The following is a 12,673-nucleotide window of genomic DNA, read 5'->3' as shown; positions in this document are numbered from 1 at the left end:
TTGTGTCTTACTTGATGAGCACAATGCAGTGGAGGTAACAGTATGGGATGTCTGAGCCCAGTCCTTAAGAAGCCCTACAGCTCTGCATTTGCCCTCATGGAATTCTTCTAATTCCTTGTGAAGAGGCCCAAACCAACCTGTGAGAGACACATGGCATCAGCTGCCAGACATGAGACCACCATGGATCATCTAGCCCTAGATTAACCACTGGATGACTGCAGCTAGGTGACTGACTCCAGGAAAGTCCAAAAAAGGACCAATCAGCTGAGACAAACCCAAATTGCTGATCCACAGAGTCAAAGAAAATGAAATAGCAGTTGTTTTAAACCAGTAAGTTTGGGGGAGTTTGGAACATAGCAATAGATAACCAATATAAGTATCTTCACATCCTGTGAGCATAATGAGAAGTACATTTACATATCTCTTCCCAAAGCCCACCTATGACCAACCATCTTCTAATTCTTTTCTTCCCAAACTCATGACATCCAGCCAAACCACTAACCACTGCCAGTGAATCTATGTGTATCTGCACTCTGGCCATCTCTTAGTCTACACAAAGTGGACAATCATATGTTTAGCCCACTGGGAAGATTTCTCTTTATATCGTCTTTCAGAGACACTCTTGAATGGAGCTATAACTTTTTAGCAGTTCAATTCTGGACCTAAATTTGGATTATAGTAGAGGAGGCAATACAACAGGAGTGTTATGGGCATTTGAGTCAATTATTCAAGCATCTGAACCTCTGGACATTCTTGAGCTCATTCTTCATATTATACCATTTCCATTTGATGATGGATTGCTACTGCCCATGCCCAACCTTATGGCTTCATGGATCAGATAATACTCAGTTTGTGATGAGCAGCTCAGTCACATGGTCATTCAATGGGTTCAGTGTTAAATATTCAGTTTCTTTTTTTTTTTTAATATTTCTTTAGTTGTTGTTGGACACATGCCTTTATTTTATTTATTTTTTTATGTGATGCTGAGGATCGAACCCAGCGCCTTGCATGTGCTAGGCGAGCACTCTACCGCTGAGCCACAACCCCAGACCTAAATATTCAGTTTCAACAAGGGCTCAGCAGTAAGATACGAGCTGTCTCCCCAAAGGAGAAACATCTACAGAAGGTATGGCTTTGCAAAGGTCTGTATTATGATTCTTCTACTGGGGCTCAGCAAAGTCTCCATAGAGCACAAAGTCTCCATTAGCCACATGCATTCAGAATGTCATAGAATCTGCTAGGTCAAAAGGCCCAAGTGGCAGAGTACCTTCAGACCCTCTTGCTTTAGGTCCCATTCAAAACCACCATTCCACAGGTTCCCTGGTCAGTGGGTCAGGGGGCCCTCTTGAATATAATATACAATGCCTCCCAAATATATAAGGGCTCACCAAGCATTGTATTCCTTTTTAATGATAAGCTGTGTAAGTTGAAACATTTCTATTTCACATTGGAAGGAAATCCCAACATTCTCCAAGACCTCTAGACCCTCAGAAACTTCAATAAGGTGGTGGGGTCCTGAATCACAAGGTCTGCAACTCCCTAACTGGTGCATATTTGTAAGGCATGTGAAGTACTTGCTACTTCCTGTTTTTGAAGGGGGTGGGTGTTGGTACAGGGGATTGAACCCAGGGGTACTTACCCACTGAGCCATGTCCCCAGACCATTTTTTTTCCCCTAGAGGCAAGATCTTGCTAAATTGATGAGGCTAGCTTCAACTTGTGATCCTCCTGCCTCAGCCTCCCAAGCAGCTGAGGTTACAGGTGTGCACCACCATGCCCAGGGCTACTTCCTGCTAAACAATCTGTAGAGGAATGGCTCCTCCAGGGCACCTTGGTGACCTGCATGCATCCACAGCATCCGTGCAGCAAACACTTGAGTGGCAGCTTCTCTGAGGCTTGGAAGAATGCCTTGTAATCCTCCTGGAGCACAAGACGATGAGAGGTTTGTGGAGCTGCCTTGAGACCATCTCCCACTCACCTCTCTCTCTCTCCCCTGAGAGTTGTCACAAGACAACTGATCACCTACCAGGCTCTGATGAGGTATGAGTATTTCTAGGTCAACCCCCCAGAACAGAATTACCAAGTCTGGGGCTGGGGATGTGGCTCAAGCAGTAGCGCGCTCGCCTGGCATGCGTGTGGCCCGGGTTCGATCCTCAGCACCACATACAAACAAAGATGTTGTGTCCGCCAAAAACTAAAAACAAAAATAAATACTAAAGTTCTCTCTCTCTCTCTTTAAAAAAAAAAAAAAAAGAATTACCAAGTCTGTCCTACAAACTGCTTAGCTGCAATCTAGCATTACCTTCTTAGAAATAGGGGGTCTCACTGCAGTCTTCGGCCTCTTTTGTTTTGATATGGTTGTTACTGGTATGTGAGAGAAGGATCATGGGGTTGGGGCAGCATCTTTGGCTACTCTTCTTTGGCTAAGTAATAAACTGAATCTAAAAATGACTCATTATATGGCTGGAGATACAGCTCAGTTGGTAGAGTGCTTGCCTCATATGCACAAGGCCCTGGGTTCAATCCCCAGCACAATATAAATAAATAAATTGATTAATTAAAATGGCTCATTATAACCTTACTAATCATCAGCTAGGCATTAGCCTTGGCCTTATTTTATCTAGTATGCCTAACACCAGTGCACATGATTTGTCAACAGAGTGGGCCAGTGTGATGCTATATGCAATTTCAAGACAGTCAAGATCTCTAGGGATGAGATTATTAGACAGACAAAAGGATCTGAGAAAGCCCAAGACAAGACCAAAAAGATATATGGTCCACCACTGTGTTAGGTTAAAGCAAATTACTTCTGGTGGCCCCTGCAGTTTTGCAGAGGGAAAAAAAGATTGTTTTTCTAAATCCGTGTCTTCATACCAGATGTCAAGGACTGTGTTGATTTTCCTCAGTAGAGATTCCAGACCTGGAACGGTAGTTGCAATTGGAGTAACCATTCTGTGATAAAATTTTTAAAAGTACATATATATGATCTTCATCCCTGAATCCTGGTACAGAGCTCTTAAAATCCTTGTCATTTCCCAAGTGACAGGGGTGAGAGGAGCGCCATTTATTGTTCAGATTATACCCCTTTAAGCCAGGCCTGGGTTTAAGCCATGGAGTTGGATCTTGATAGGCCCCTAGATAGCTTCAGCAAGGGGGATGTTTACCAGAGGAAACAACCATGTGTTGTTTAGAGACTTGGAACTCTAAGCCAACACCAAACCTCCAGGGAGGGGAGAGAGGCTAGAGATGGAGTTCGGTCAACCATGGGCAATGTTCTTACATAAGGACACCTCAAGAAAAATCCCATAAAGAAAAGATTAACATTAAACAGATACATGAGGTGGGAGGGAAAGGGAGAGAAAAGGGAAATTGCATGGTAATGGAGGGAGACCCGCATGGTTATACAAAATTACATATAAGAGGTTGTGAGGGGAATGGGAAAATAAACAAGGAGAGAAATGAATTACAGTAGATGGGGTAGAGAGAGAAGATGGGAGGGGAAGGGAGGGGAGATAGTAGAGGATAGGAAAGGTAGCAGAATACAACAGTTACTAATAGGGCATTATGTAAAAATGTGGATGTGTAACCCACGTGATTCTGCAATCTGTATTTGGGGTAAAATTGGGAGTTGAAAACCCACTTGAATCAAATGTATGAAATATGATATGTCAAGAGCTTTGTAATGTTTTGAACAACCAATAAAAAAAAGAAGAAAAAAAAAAAAAGAAAAATCCCATAAACTATGGGGTTCAGAGAGTGTCCAGGCCGAATACATCGCGGTATCAGAAGAGTGCTGAGCCCAGAGGCCGCAGGGCAACTGTTTACCCCTTCCCCTATGCATATCTCACATGGGGCTGTTCTTGATTGTAGCATTAATTAAATTTTTAAAAAATGGGGCTGGAATTGTGGCTCAGTTGGTAGAGCGCTCGCCTAGCATGCGCAGGGCCCTGGGTTTGATCCTCAGCACCACATAAAAATAAATGAATAGAATAAGGTATTGTGTCCAACTAAAAAAAATAAATATCTAAAAAAAACAGTGATAGTAAACAAAGTGCCACCTTATATTCCAGAAAATTATCAAACATGAGAAGGGGGTCTTGGGAACACCTGGTTTATAGCTGGTTGACAAAAAGTACAAGAGGCATCTGAAGGGGTGTAGTCTTGTGGGACTGAGCCCTTGACCTGCAGGGTCTAGTCTAACTCCAGGTAGGTAGTATCAGAACTGAACCAAACTGTTGGATACCTCATTGGTTTACCCAGAGTTAAAGAATTGTTAATAACCATCAATAATAAATCCCACATATGGTGTCAGCAGCCTTGTGAGTAGAAATAGACCACAGTATATCCAATCCACAGATATTCTTCAAGACTGTGCCTTCTGCACAGGCCAGCAGGAAAATTAAGAAGGGATGAGATAGGAATCACCACCCTGGTAAACTTCAAATCTTTCTGGGCACTCTCTTCTGCATTTCCCCCAGGACAAAGTATTTCTTTTGGTTGAGTAACCAGTAAGGAAGAGGAATTCCAGGGGTTTCCCCTTGGCTCTGCCTATCATAAAATCTTCTCCCTACAAGTTAGAGAGCCCATTTGAGGAAAGCTAGGGAAATGGCAATAAAGTAGGTCTATGAAGCTACTGGGCCCAAGTGAGAAAGACTTTGGCCAAAATTCCATTTTTTTCCCCACCTGCTCACCCTAGGCCCTTGGTGGGCCACAATGGTATTTTATATCTCCAGGAACCAGCATCTATTTAGAGTCTTCAATGGACCAAATGTTCATGTCGCCCCAATTCATATGTGGAAATCCTAACCCCCAAGGTGATGGCATTTGGGGATTGGGCCATCTGTGGAAGGTAACCAAGTCATAAGGACAGATCACACATAAAAGGGATCAGCACCCTTATATGAGAGACCCCTGAGAGATTCCTTGCTCCTTCCATTTGTGGGGCTACAGTGAGAAGATGGCTGAATGAGGAAGCCGGGACTTCACCAGCACCAGTGCCAGCACCTTGGCCTTCCTAACCTCCAGAACTGTAATAAATAAATTTTGGTTGTTTATAAACCAACCAGGTATATAGCATTTCATTATAGCAGCACAAACATAGGAAGATGGAGCCAGTATCTAAGAGTTCTCAAAAAATGCACAACCACTTACTTCAGCAAATTCTGAAGCAAGTCCCTTGAAGAAGGCTGGCAGAGGAGACTTACAGTAATGTCTTGTGCCAATGCAGCAGAACCCTTTCTTGAGGAAACCTGACCTCTCCTCCACTGTGGAGGTTAAGGGCTATGAACTGGCTTGGGTCTGGAACTGGGTGAAAAGTTATAGCTTTGGGGGGTACATCTATGATAGGCAGAGCACTGTTTAGCATGTGCAAAGCCCTGAGTTCCACCTCCAGCATGCCCCCCAAAAGCTGTGACTTTCCATTGTGGAGACTCAAGTTGAATTTCTGGGCACCAGAAATTGTTCCTATTATAGTGAGTCAGGCAATGTTTTTTAGCAGCCTGCTTATTTCATGCTGAGGAATACCATGATCAATTAACTACTTCCAAATTCCATATCAGTCACAACATTCTGATTACCACTTTGTCCTTGCTGCCTGCCCACGGTGGCCATTCTGAGATCCCATTATCTTCACTAAACCCATGTTTTAGTCAAACCACCAAGTACACAGTGCCCCTTCTAGCTGCATGAGCCAACTCAATATATCCAGACTTACTGGTAGATCAGTAGATTCATTCAGTCCTGTCCAGTGTGGCATTCTGTCTTCCTGGGTCTCACCATTGCCAAACATATTCCCCAGGCTTTTTGATACAAATTACAAAATCTGGGAATCGTCTTACAGTATAAACCACTTCCCTCCAGACCATGCTTTGTATTCTGAAGTATGCTGAAGCCTGACTCTAGATGCAATTCTAGAGATGATTAATTTGGGGAATGATTAAGTGGTGGTTGGAGTGGGTCTCGAAGAGAATAGTCATCCTCTTAAAAGGGAACTGTCCCAGGTGATATTATTGCTAATCTTCAACAAGGAAATGCTTTTCCCTTCAGACATGGAAGGGCAAGCTTCTTCCTTCCATGGAAGGGAAGGAAGGATCAGAGACTCTTCAGGGTTCAAGATTCTCAGATTTCTGAACCTACTTTGATGCTCCCTCAAGGATTCTGGGTTCCATTTTTTTCTGAATCAGTGCCCTGTTTTCATGAGAAACATAGCAAGTCTTGGAACTCAACTAACAATTCTGCAAACCCAAAATTAAATTTGGGTCTGATTTTCACTGAGGTGAAAGTGGTCAAAATCAAAATGGAGTCACTTATGTTGACCTTAACAAAAAATTAATAAATAAAGCCAGGAGGCTAGGAAAGAGGGGTTCTTGTGCATGATCATTTGTAACTCACAAAGGCTCTGCCAGAACTACAAGCTTGGCACAGAGGCCACCACAACTGTATACAAAAAGTACTCTGCAAGGACATCAGCCCAGCAACTGTACGACCCTTGACGTCACCCTTGTTGTTAACCACTGTGGCCAGAGATTGTTACCATCCTCATTTTTGCCTTTATAAACCTGCCCTCGCCTCACCTCTTTTTTTTTAATCTGTATTTATTTCACTTATTTATTTTTATGTGGTGCTAAGGATCGAACCCAGTATCTCATAAGTGTGAGGCAAGCGCTCTGCCACTGAGCTATAACTCCAGCCCCTCGCCTCACCTCTTTGATAAGCCCATGGTTGATTATGGCACAGGTATTCCCCTGTGCAACGTCATGCGATTCCCAAATAAAACTTGATTTTGCTTTGAACACTCTACACCTCAAGAAAGAAGGGATTCATAAAAGCTCTTTATTCTCTGACCATGGCTTGAGGGGTCAGCAGTTTCTTTCTGTAAGTGCTTCACACAATCAGGAAAAGCCATCGCCGTCTCAGTCCCTGAAGTGATTATTCCTACCTCAATGGTCAAGCCAGTGGCCATGTGGTCTCCTAAGACAGTGCTTTAATAGATATTTCATCAAAACTAACTTGGAATGAGCATTTAACCAATAGCAATGCAGCTGCAGGCTGGGGGTTCCCAGTCTATCATTTCCCATTGGAAGTGGGACAGCACTGTACTCAGGATCAGGAACATGATCAGATCCTCCAGAATCCCAGCTTTGAGAAACCAGTCAGAGTCCAGGCCAGAAGACAGAAACCACACTACTTGTTTAGGCAGAGAGAATTTAACTTAGGAAATGAGTTAAATATATATTAGAGGTCTGAGAAGAAAGAACCACTAAACTATGAGTGTAAATAACTGTCCCTTGGGATGGGGAGAAAAAAAGGTAGTCTTTGGAATAATCAGAATCTGGAAGTTTGGAGGAGGACCCAGGTTAATATTAGGGAAAATGTATTAAACACCTATCTCTGTGTTTTGCATATTGGCCTGTTTTTCTCCTGAGATCAACCATATTAGGGTATATTTCACATAAAATAAAACGTGCCCATTTTAAATATTCAGTTTGATGAGTTCTGACAAAGCCATACATCCAGGTAAGCACCTAGCAGTTATTATTTTATCTCAGTTCCACATAAGTCTGTGAGCTGTGCAGGGTCAGAGACAATAAAGATCTCCTTTCTGCGTCTCAGTGCCCGCATGGCACAAAGCCCCATATTATCAATGAGGCACCTTCTGGAAACACTGACTCCAAGGGAGATGAGACGATCCTCTGAAACTTCAACTTTAAATCCAAGTGGAGGAAATCAGAACTAAGATACGTAAGGATACCTTAAAGACAGGTTGATTCTCAGCCCAAGAAAACTTGACTGTAAAAGAAAAGGTTAACAGTCTAAAGAAGGGATAGATCTATTACATTCACTTGAAGGCAGGTTGCTTGGTCACTGAGGACCTTACTGGAAATGCAGAGCTTAAGAGCAGGACTGTGCCTTCTACATGCCCCATCTTAGGCCAAGGCTTCAGACACCTTGGCCTTTTTCAGCTGTCCATACATGCTGAGAATCCTCCAGCCTTGGGACCTTTGCACATGCTCATGCTTCTGCCTGAATTGCTATTCATCCCTACTCCTTGCTTACCTAGTTAACACAGGCTTCTCTCAAGTGTCACTTCCTCCAGCGCTTCCCACCACCCTGAGGTCAGGTTTCACTGCCATAAGTTCTCATAGCTCCCTTTTACCTTTTCTTCACTGTGTTAGGATTATAGACTATGTCACCATGTGATGGCCGTTTCTCCACTGCTGAACTCTAAGCTTCCCTCGGGCCTGGACTGTGTCACCTTTGCTCACCACTGTGTCCCCCGTGCACAAGTTTGCATAATTGACATTCACTATGTAAAGTATGGCAAGCTCTGAAGTCACACTCCATCTCACATCACTCTGAAGTGGTATGACTTTGATCAATTTATTTCATCTCTGGAGTCTGTTTCCTATAAAACAGAGGGAGGTAGTAGTACCTCAGTATTGCTCAGCTTTGTGTAGCTACAAAAAAAACTATTTGAGGGCTGGGGATATAGCTCAGAAAAAAAAAAAAAGAAGGGAAAAAATATTTAGGCTGTTAACTTTATAAAGAGAAGTTTATTTAGCTCATAGTTTTGGAGGTAGAAGTCCAAGTGGTTTGACCTCTGGTGAGGTAGATACACCACAGCAGGAACACATGTAGGAGCAAAACAGTCATATCTCCAGTCCCTTTTGAGGGCACACCCCAATGTTCTAAGGACCTCCCGCTAGGCTCCATCTCCCCATCCCACCACCCTAGCACCAAGCCTTTCACACGGGCTTGGGGAACATTCAACATGTAAACCACAGCAACACCTCACAGAATCCTTTTGAGGATTCCAGGAAGTAATGAATGAAAAGTACTTAGGATATTGTCTAGCACCTATTAGATGTTTAATAAGAGTCGGTCATCACTGGTAGTACTACTAGCTTAAAATTAATGAGTTAAACATGTTTCATTTTAGCAATCGCTTATATTTCATAATAAAATTTAGCATAACATACTAATGCTACGTCTTGGTGACTGGGAGTTTACTTTCCCTGGGTGCCACAGATGGCTTTCCAAGTCTAGGAGCCTGAGGGCTGGCCCCAGATCTAGCAAAGTCCCAAGGCAATGCACCCTGGATTCTCAGCTTGCTGACCTTCCTTGATATAAACCTCCCTCTCTGCAACAATGTTCTCTATGAAAAGCCTTTTAAACGTGATTTGAGTTCTACTGCCTCCCCATGGCCACAAAGTGAAACCCAAATTTCTTAGCCTACACTAAAATACAGCATACCTCAACATCTGGCTCTCTTTTCCAACAGTAGGGTAAGAATGTCCCACTTCTCCCAACATCAACAACGCTGGGCACTGTAGAAAAATGGTCTCTCATTATCACTTTAATTGCTTTTTAGTGAGTTAAAATATCTTAACTATGTATTTATTAGCCCTAAGTATTTCTTTTGTGGATTGTTTATGCTCTCTCCCCTTCTTAAATTGGATTATTCATTTTTTCTTATTAATGTTAAAAATTCTTGTTCTACATATTACACAGTGTTTTTATTTCTCAACTTGCAGTTTTCCATTTTTTTATGGCTTTGTTGTCTTCTTTTACTAAACATTTTACATTGTATATAGTGAGATCTATTTTTTCCCTTAGAGTTTTAGTCTCATCAAAAATCTTTGCTATAAACAAAAATGTCAATTAGTCTTCATGTCCATTTTTTTTAAACTAGTATGCTCATTGTTTCATTTTTCTACAATTTCCTACTTAAATAAGTCACCTGAATTTTGCTTCATGGTCCTGCTTCACCTAGCTGGGCTTCTTAGACTAGGTCACTTCTGGTCCCTCCTCCCTCCAGCAGGATACGGGTTCTCAAGGGACCTCAAAAGTAGCCCCAGATACTGAGCTATAAACAAAAATATCAATTAATTCTTCATGTCCATTTTTTTTAAACTAGTATGCTCATTGTTTCGTTTTTCTACAATTTACTATTGTAGTAAAACAATAGTAGAGTAAGACTGAGCCTCTACTTACAGGATGTGTCCCGGGCTCCACCAGGATTCTGCCCTCCAGGACCTGAGGGTGTAGCCAGCCATCTTAGGACCCTGGGAAAGAATATAGCAAGCTCTATGTGGCTGACCAATCCACATAGAGCCTCCTGCAAGGGGACCACCAAACCTTTCCATGCAGGTTGGACAATTGCATCCAGACAGTCCCTGACACATCGCTGGGAACTGTTTTTAAGTGCAATCATGGGCAAGAGGCACAGGCCTTACCTCCAATGTGGAAGTCCCCAGTGTCACAGGGCCTGCAGCTGGGCACCCCTGATCACAGTCGGAAGTGGGGCCTTTCAACAGAACTTGGTAGCAGGAAGCCCATTCTGGGGACAGGGGGAAATGCAGTGGAGGAATTAGAAGGGAACTGGTAGTTCAGTTACTGAAACGTAACAGCATTCCTATTTCACCACCTGCCTGATCAGGGGGTGCAGCAGGCAAGGAGGAATGGAGAGGCCGTGTGATGAAAGGGCAAAGAGAAAGTGAATAAAACCAGCCACTGGCTTGAGAGCCTTCCTGTGCAGAGACAGCACAGGCAAGACAGGGCCAGCCAAGGCACCACGGAGAGTAAGAAGAATCAGCCATCAAAGGGGAAGGAGGAGGCTCTAGAAAGTCAGATGCTGGAGTCCAGGCTCAGAGCCCAGATCTCCCAAAGTCAAGGCAATGGCTGACTTTCAATTTTCACACAGATATTTAGAGAAGTAAGGGGAAAGAGAGAAGGAGCTGAAGATGAAAAAAAAGAAAAATCATTTAGAAAATCCCCAAAGATAGCTCAAGGGACCCAGGTGTGTGGTGAATAGACTGTCTGGCAGTGACAGGCTGGTTAAACAGTCACAGAAAAGATCAGGTTGCCAAAGAAGTGTTCCTCCAAGTATTGGGCTCTACCACTTCAGTTCCAACAAAACTATCAGAAACAAGTCCCAGAGTCATATTGATTAAAACCCCGAAATGGAGAAGGTGTGGGTGATGTAAAGGAGAAATATGTCCTTTTGGCCTAGACTCTATAAAGAAAAGACAATAGCCCAGTCACATGTAGCCTGGAGCAACCCAGAGAGAGGGTTAGACAGAGATGGGAATGTTGTCACAGAATGTTTAAACATAATGTGGCCAAGGGCGGAAGCACCAGAGAAGCAGATTTGGGACTCAGGACAAGGACTTTGTATCATCAAAAGCTGTCAAATTTCCAGGTCCCTTGGGAAGCAGCAGTTTCCATAAGCAGAAACTGCAGATGATGGATGTAGACCAGTGTAAGAATCCCAGCATCGGCAGGTCCCTGTGAGGTCTCTTCCCACCATTATGGAAGGGCGCAGATCTCTCCGTTCCATATCTGACACTCTGGGAGAAGGGGACAGTTCAAAATGACCTTTTTATCTGTTCATTTAAAAGAATTGCGCGTGTGTGCCCGTGCACACATAGTATCTGAATATGCCCACAGGATTCATGGGAAGCTTTGGCCATGTGTTCACAGTGGGGCCCAGGAGAGCCCATCAAGGACAAAATGTCCCCAGGGCAGAACCCACAAGGGAGAAGTGCTAGGGCCTCACTGCCTCACAGCAAGGCTGAGGTGGGCTCATCTGTCCTGCAAAGCAAGGCTGTCACAGCAGCACATCCAATGACACTATCTGAACAGCTTCTCCTGGGGTAATGTCACTACTCTGCAGCCTTCCAGACCCCACCCCAGACATCACCACAATAGCCAAGTTAGGCTATCCTTAGGGCTGAGGCAGAATAAAAGGAGCCCCAGTGAGCAAGCTGTTTCAGAGACAAGGGTCTGGGAACCAATTCACCTGCCCTGAGTAGACAGCAGGCACTCTGTTCTCTCAGATTCTGGAAGGTGGTCCTGGGGGAGTCCACATTACAACCCCCTGTGACACACACAGATCTCCCCCCTTTACATCATTGGTACTCTGAACCAAGCAAGGGGGAGGAAGAGCTTTATCATACACCTTGATAAGCACAGCAGAGCAAGCACACCACGGGGCTTCCATATACACCCCAGGTCAACGCGCTGTCTAATCTCTTCCCTCACAGTGGCCTCTTCTGTCACTGCATGTGTGCACGTGTATGTTCTGATGTTTTGAGCCCTCTCTGCTGACAAAAGGCATGCAAACTAGACCTACTGCAAAAACCCAAACATCACAACAGATGTTCAAATATGTCCCTGAGGTCTGAGAAGCATTCAAGGAAATGGTCCAGGAAATAGAGATGAAGACCAGCAGGCAAAATCGGACAGGGGCTGGTACTTTAACATTTGAAAGGGCATCATGAACATCCCCGAAGCCTGCAGGGCAGAGTCAACACCTGAATTGCAACTGGAAGAAACGAAAGTGAGGATAAGTCTGACTTCAGGACAAATGGAAGGCCAATGGCCTTTGCCAGGAATGCAGCCCAGGAAGATCTATATATGTGCTCTGACTCGGTCTATCTGCTCCCATGGGTGCTCCCACCACCAGGATCACATCCTCTTGGATATTCCTCTAATCCTGTGGGAGGGAAGGTTGGGCTACTTTTCGAGCCCATGGGAATAGGCACACTATCAGGAGCCACTGCCTCACAACATGTCTAAGCCCTAAGAGTCAAACTGGGGTCAAAGAGGTTGCTTAAGGTCATGGTAAGGCAAAAGCAGGGCTAGAAGGCAGGCCTCCCGTCGGGCCTGTGGAT

This window comes from Marmota monax, unplaced genomic scaffold, assembly GCF_021218885.2.
Source record: "Marmota monax isolate L192 unplaced genomic scaffold, Marmota_monax_Labrador192_F-V1.1 WCK01_AAM20220418_F8-fsc00020, whole genome shotgun sequence".
Lineage (NCBI taxonomy): Eukaryota > Metazoa > Chordata > Mammalia > Rodentia > Sciuridae > Marmota > Marmota monax.
This window is presented reverse-complemented; position numbering follows the sequence as displayed.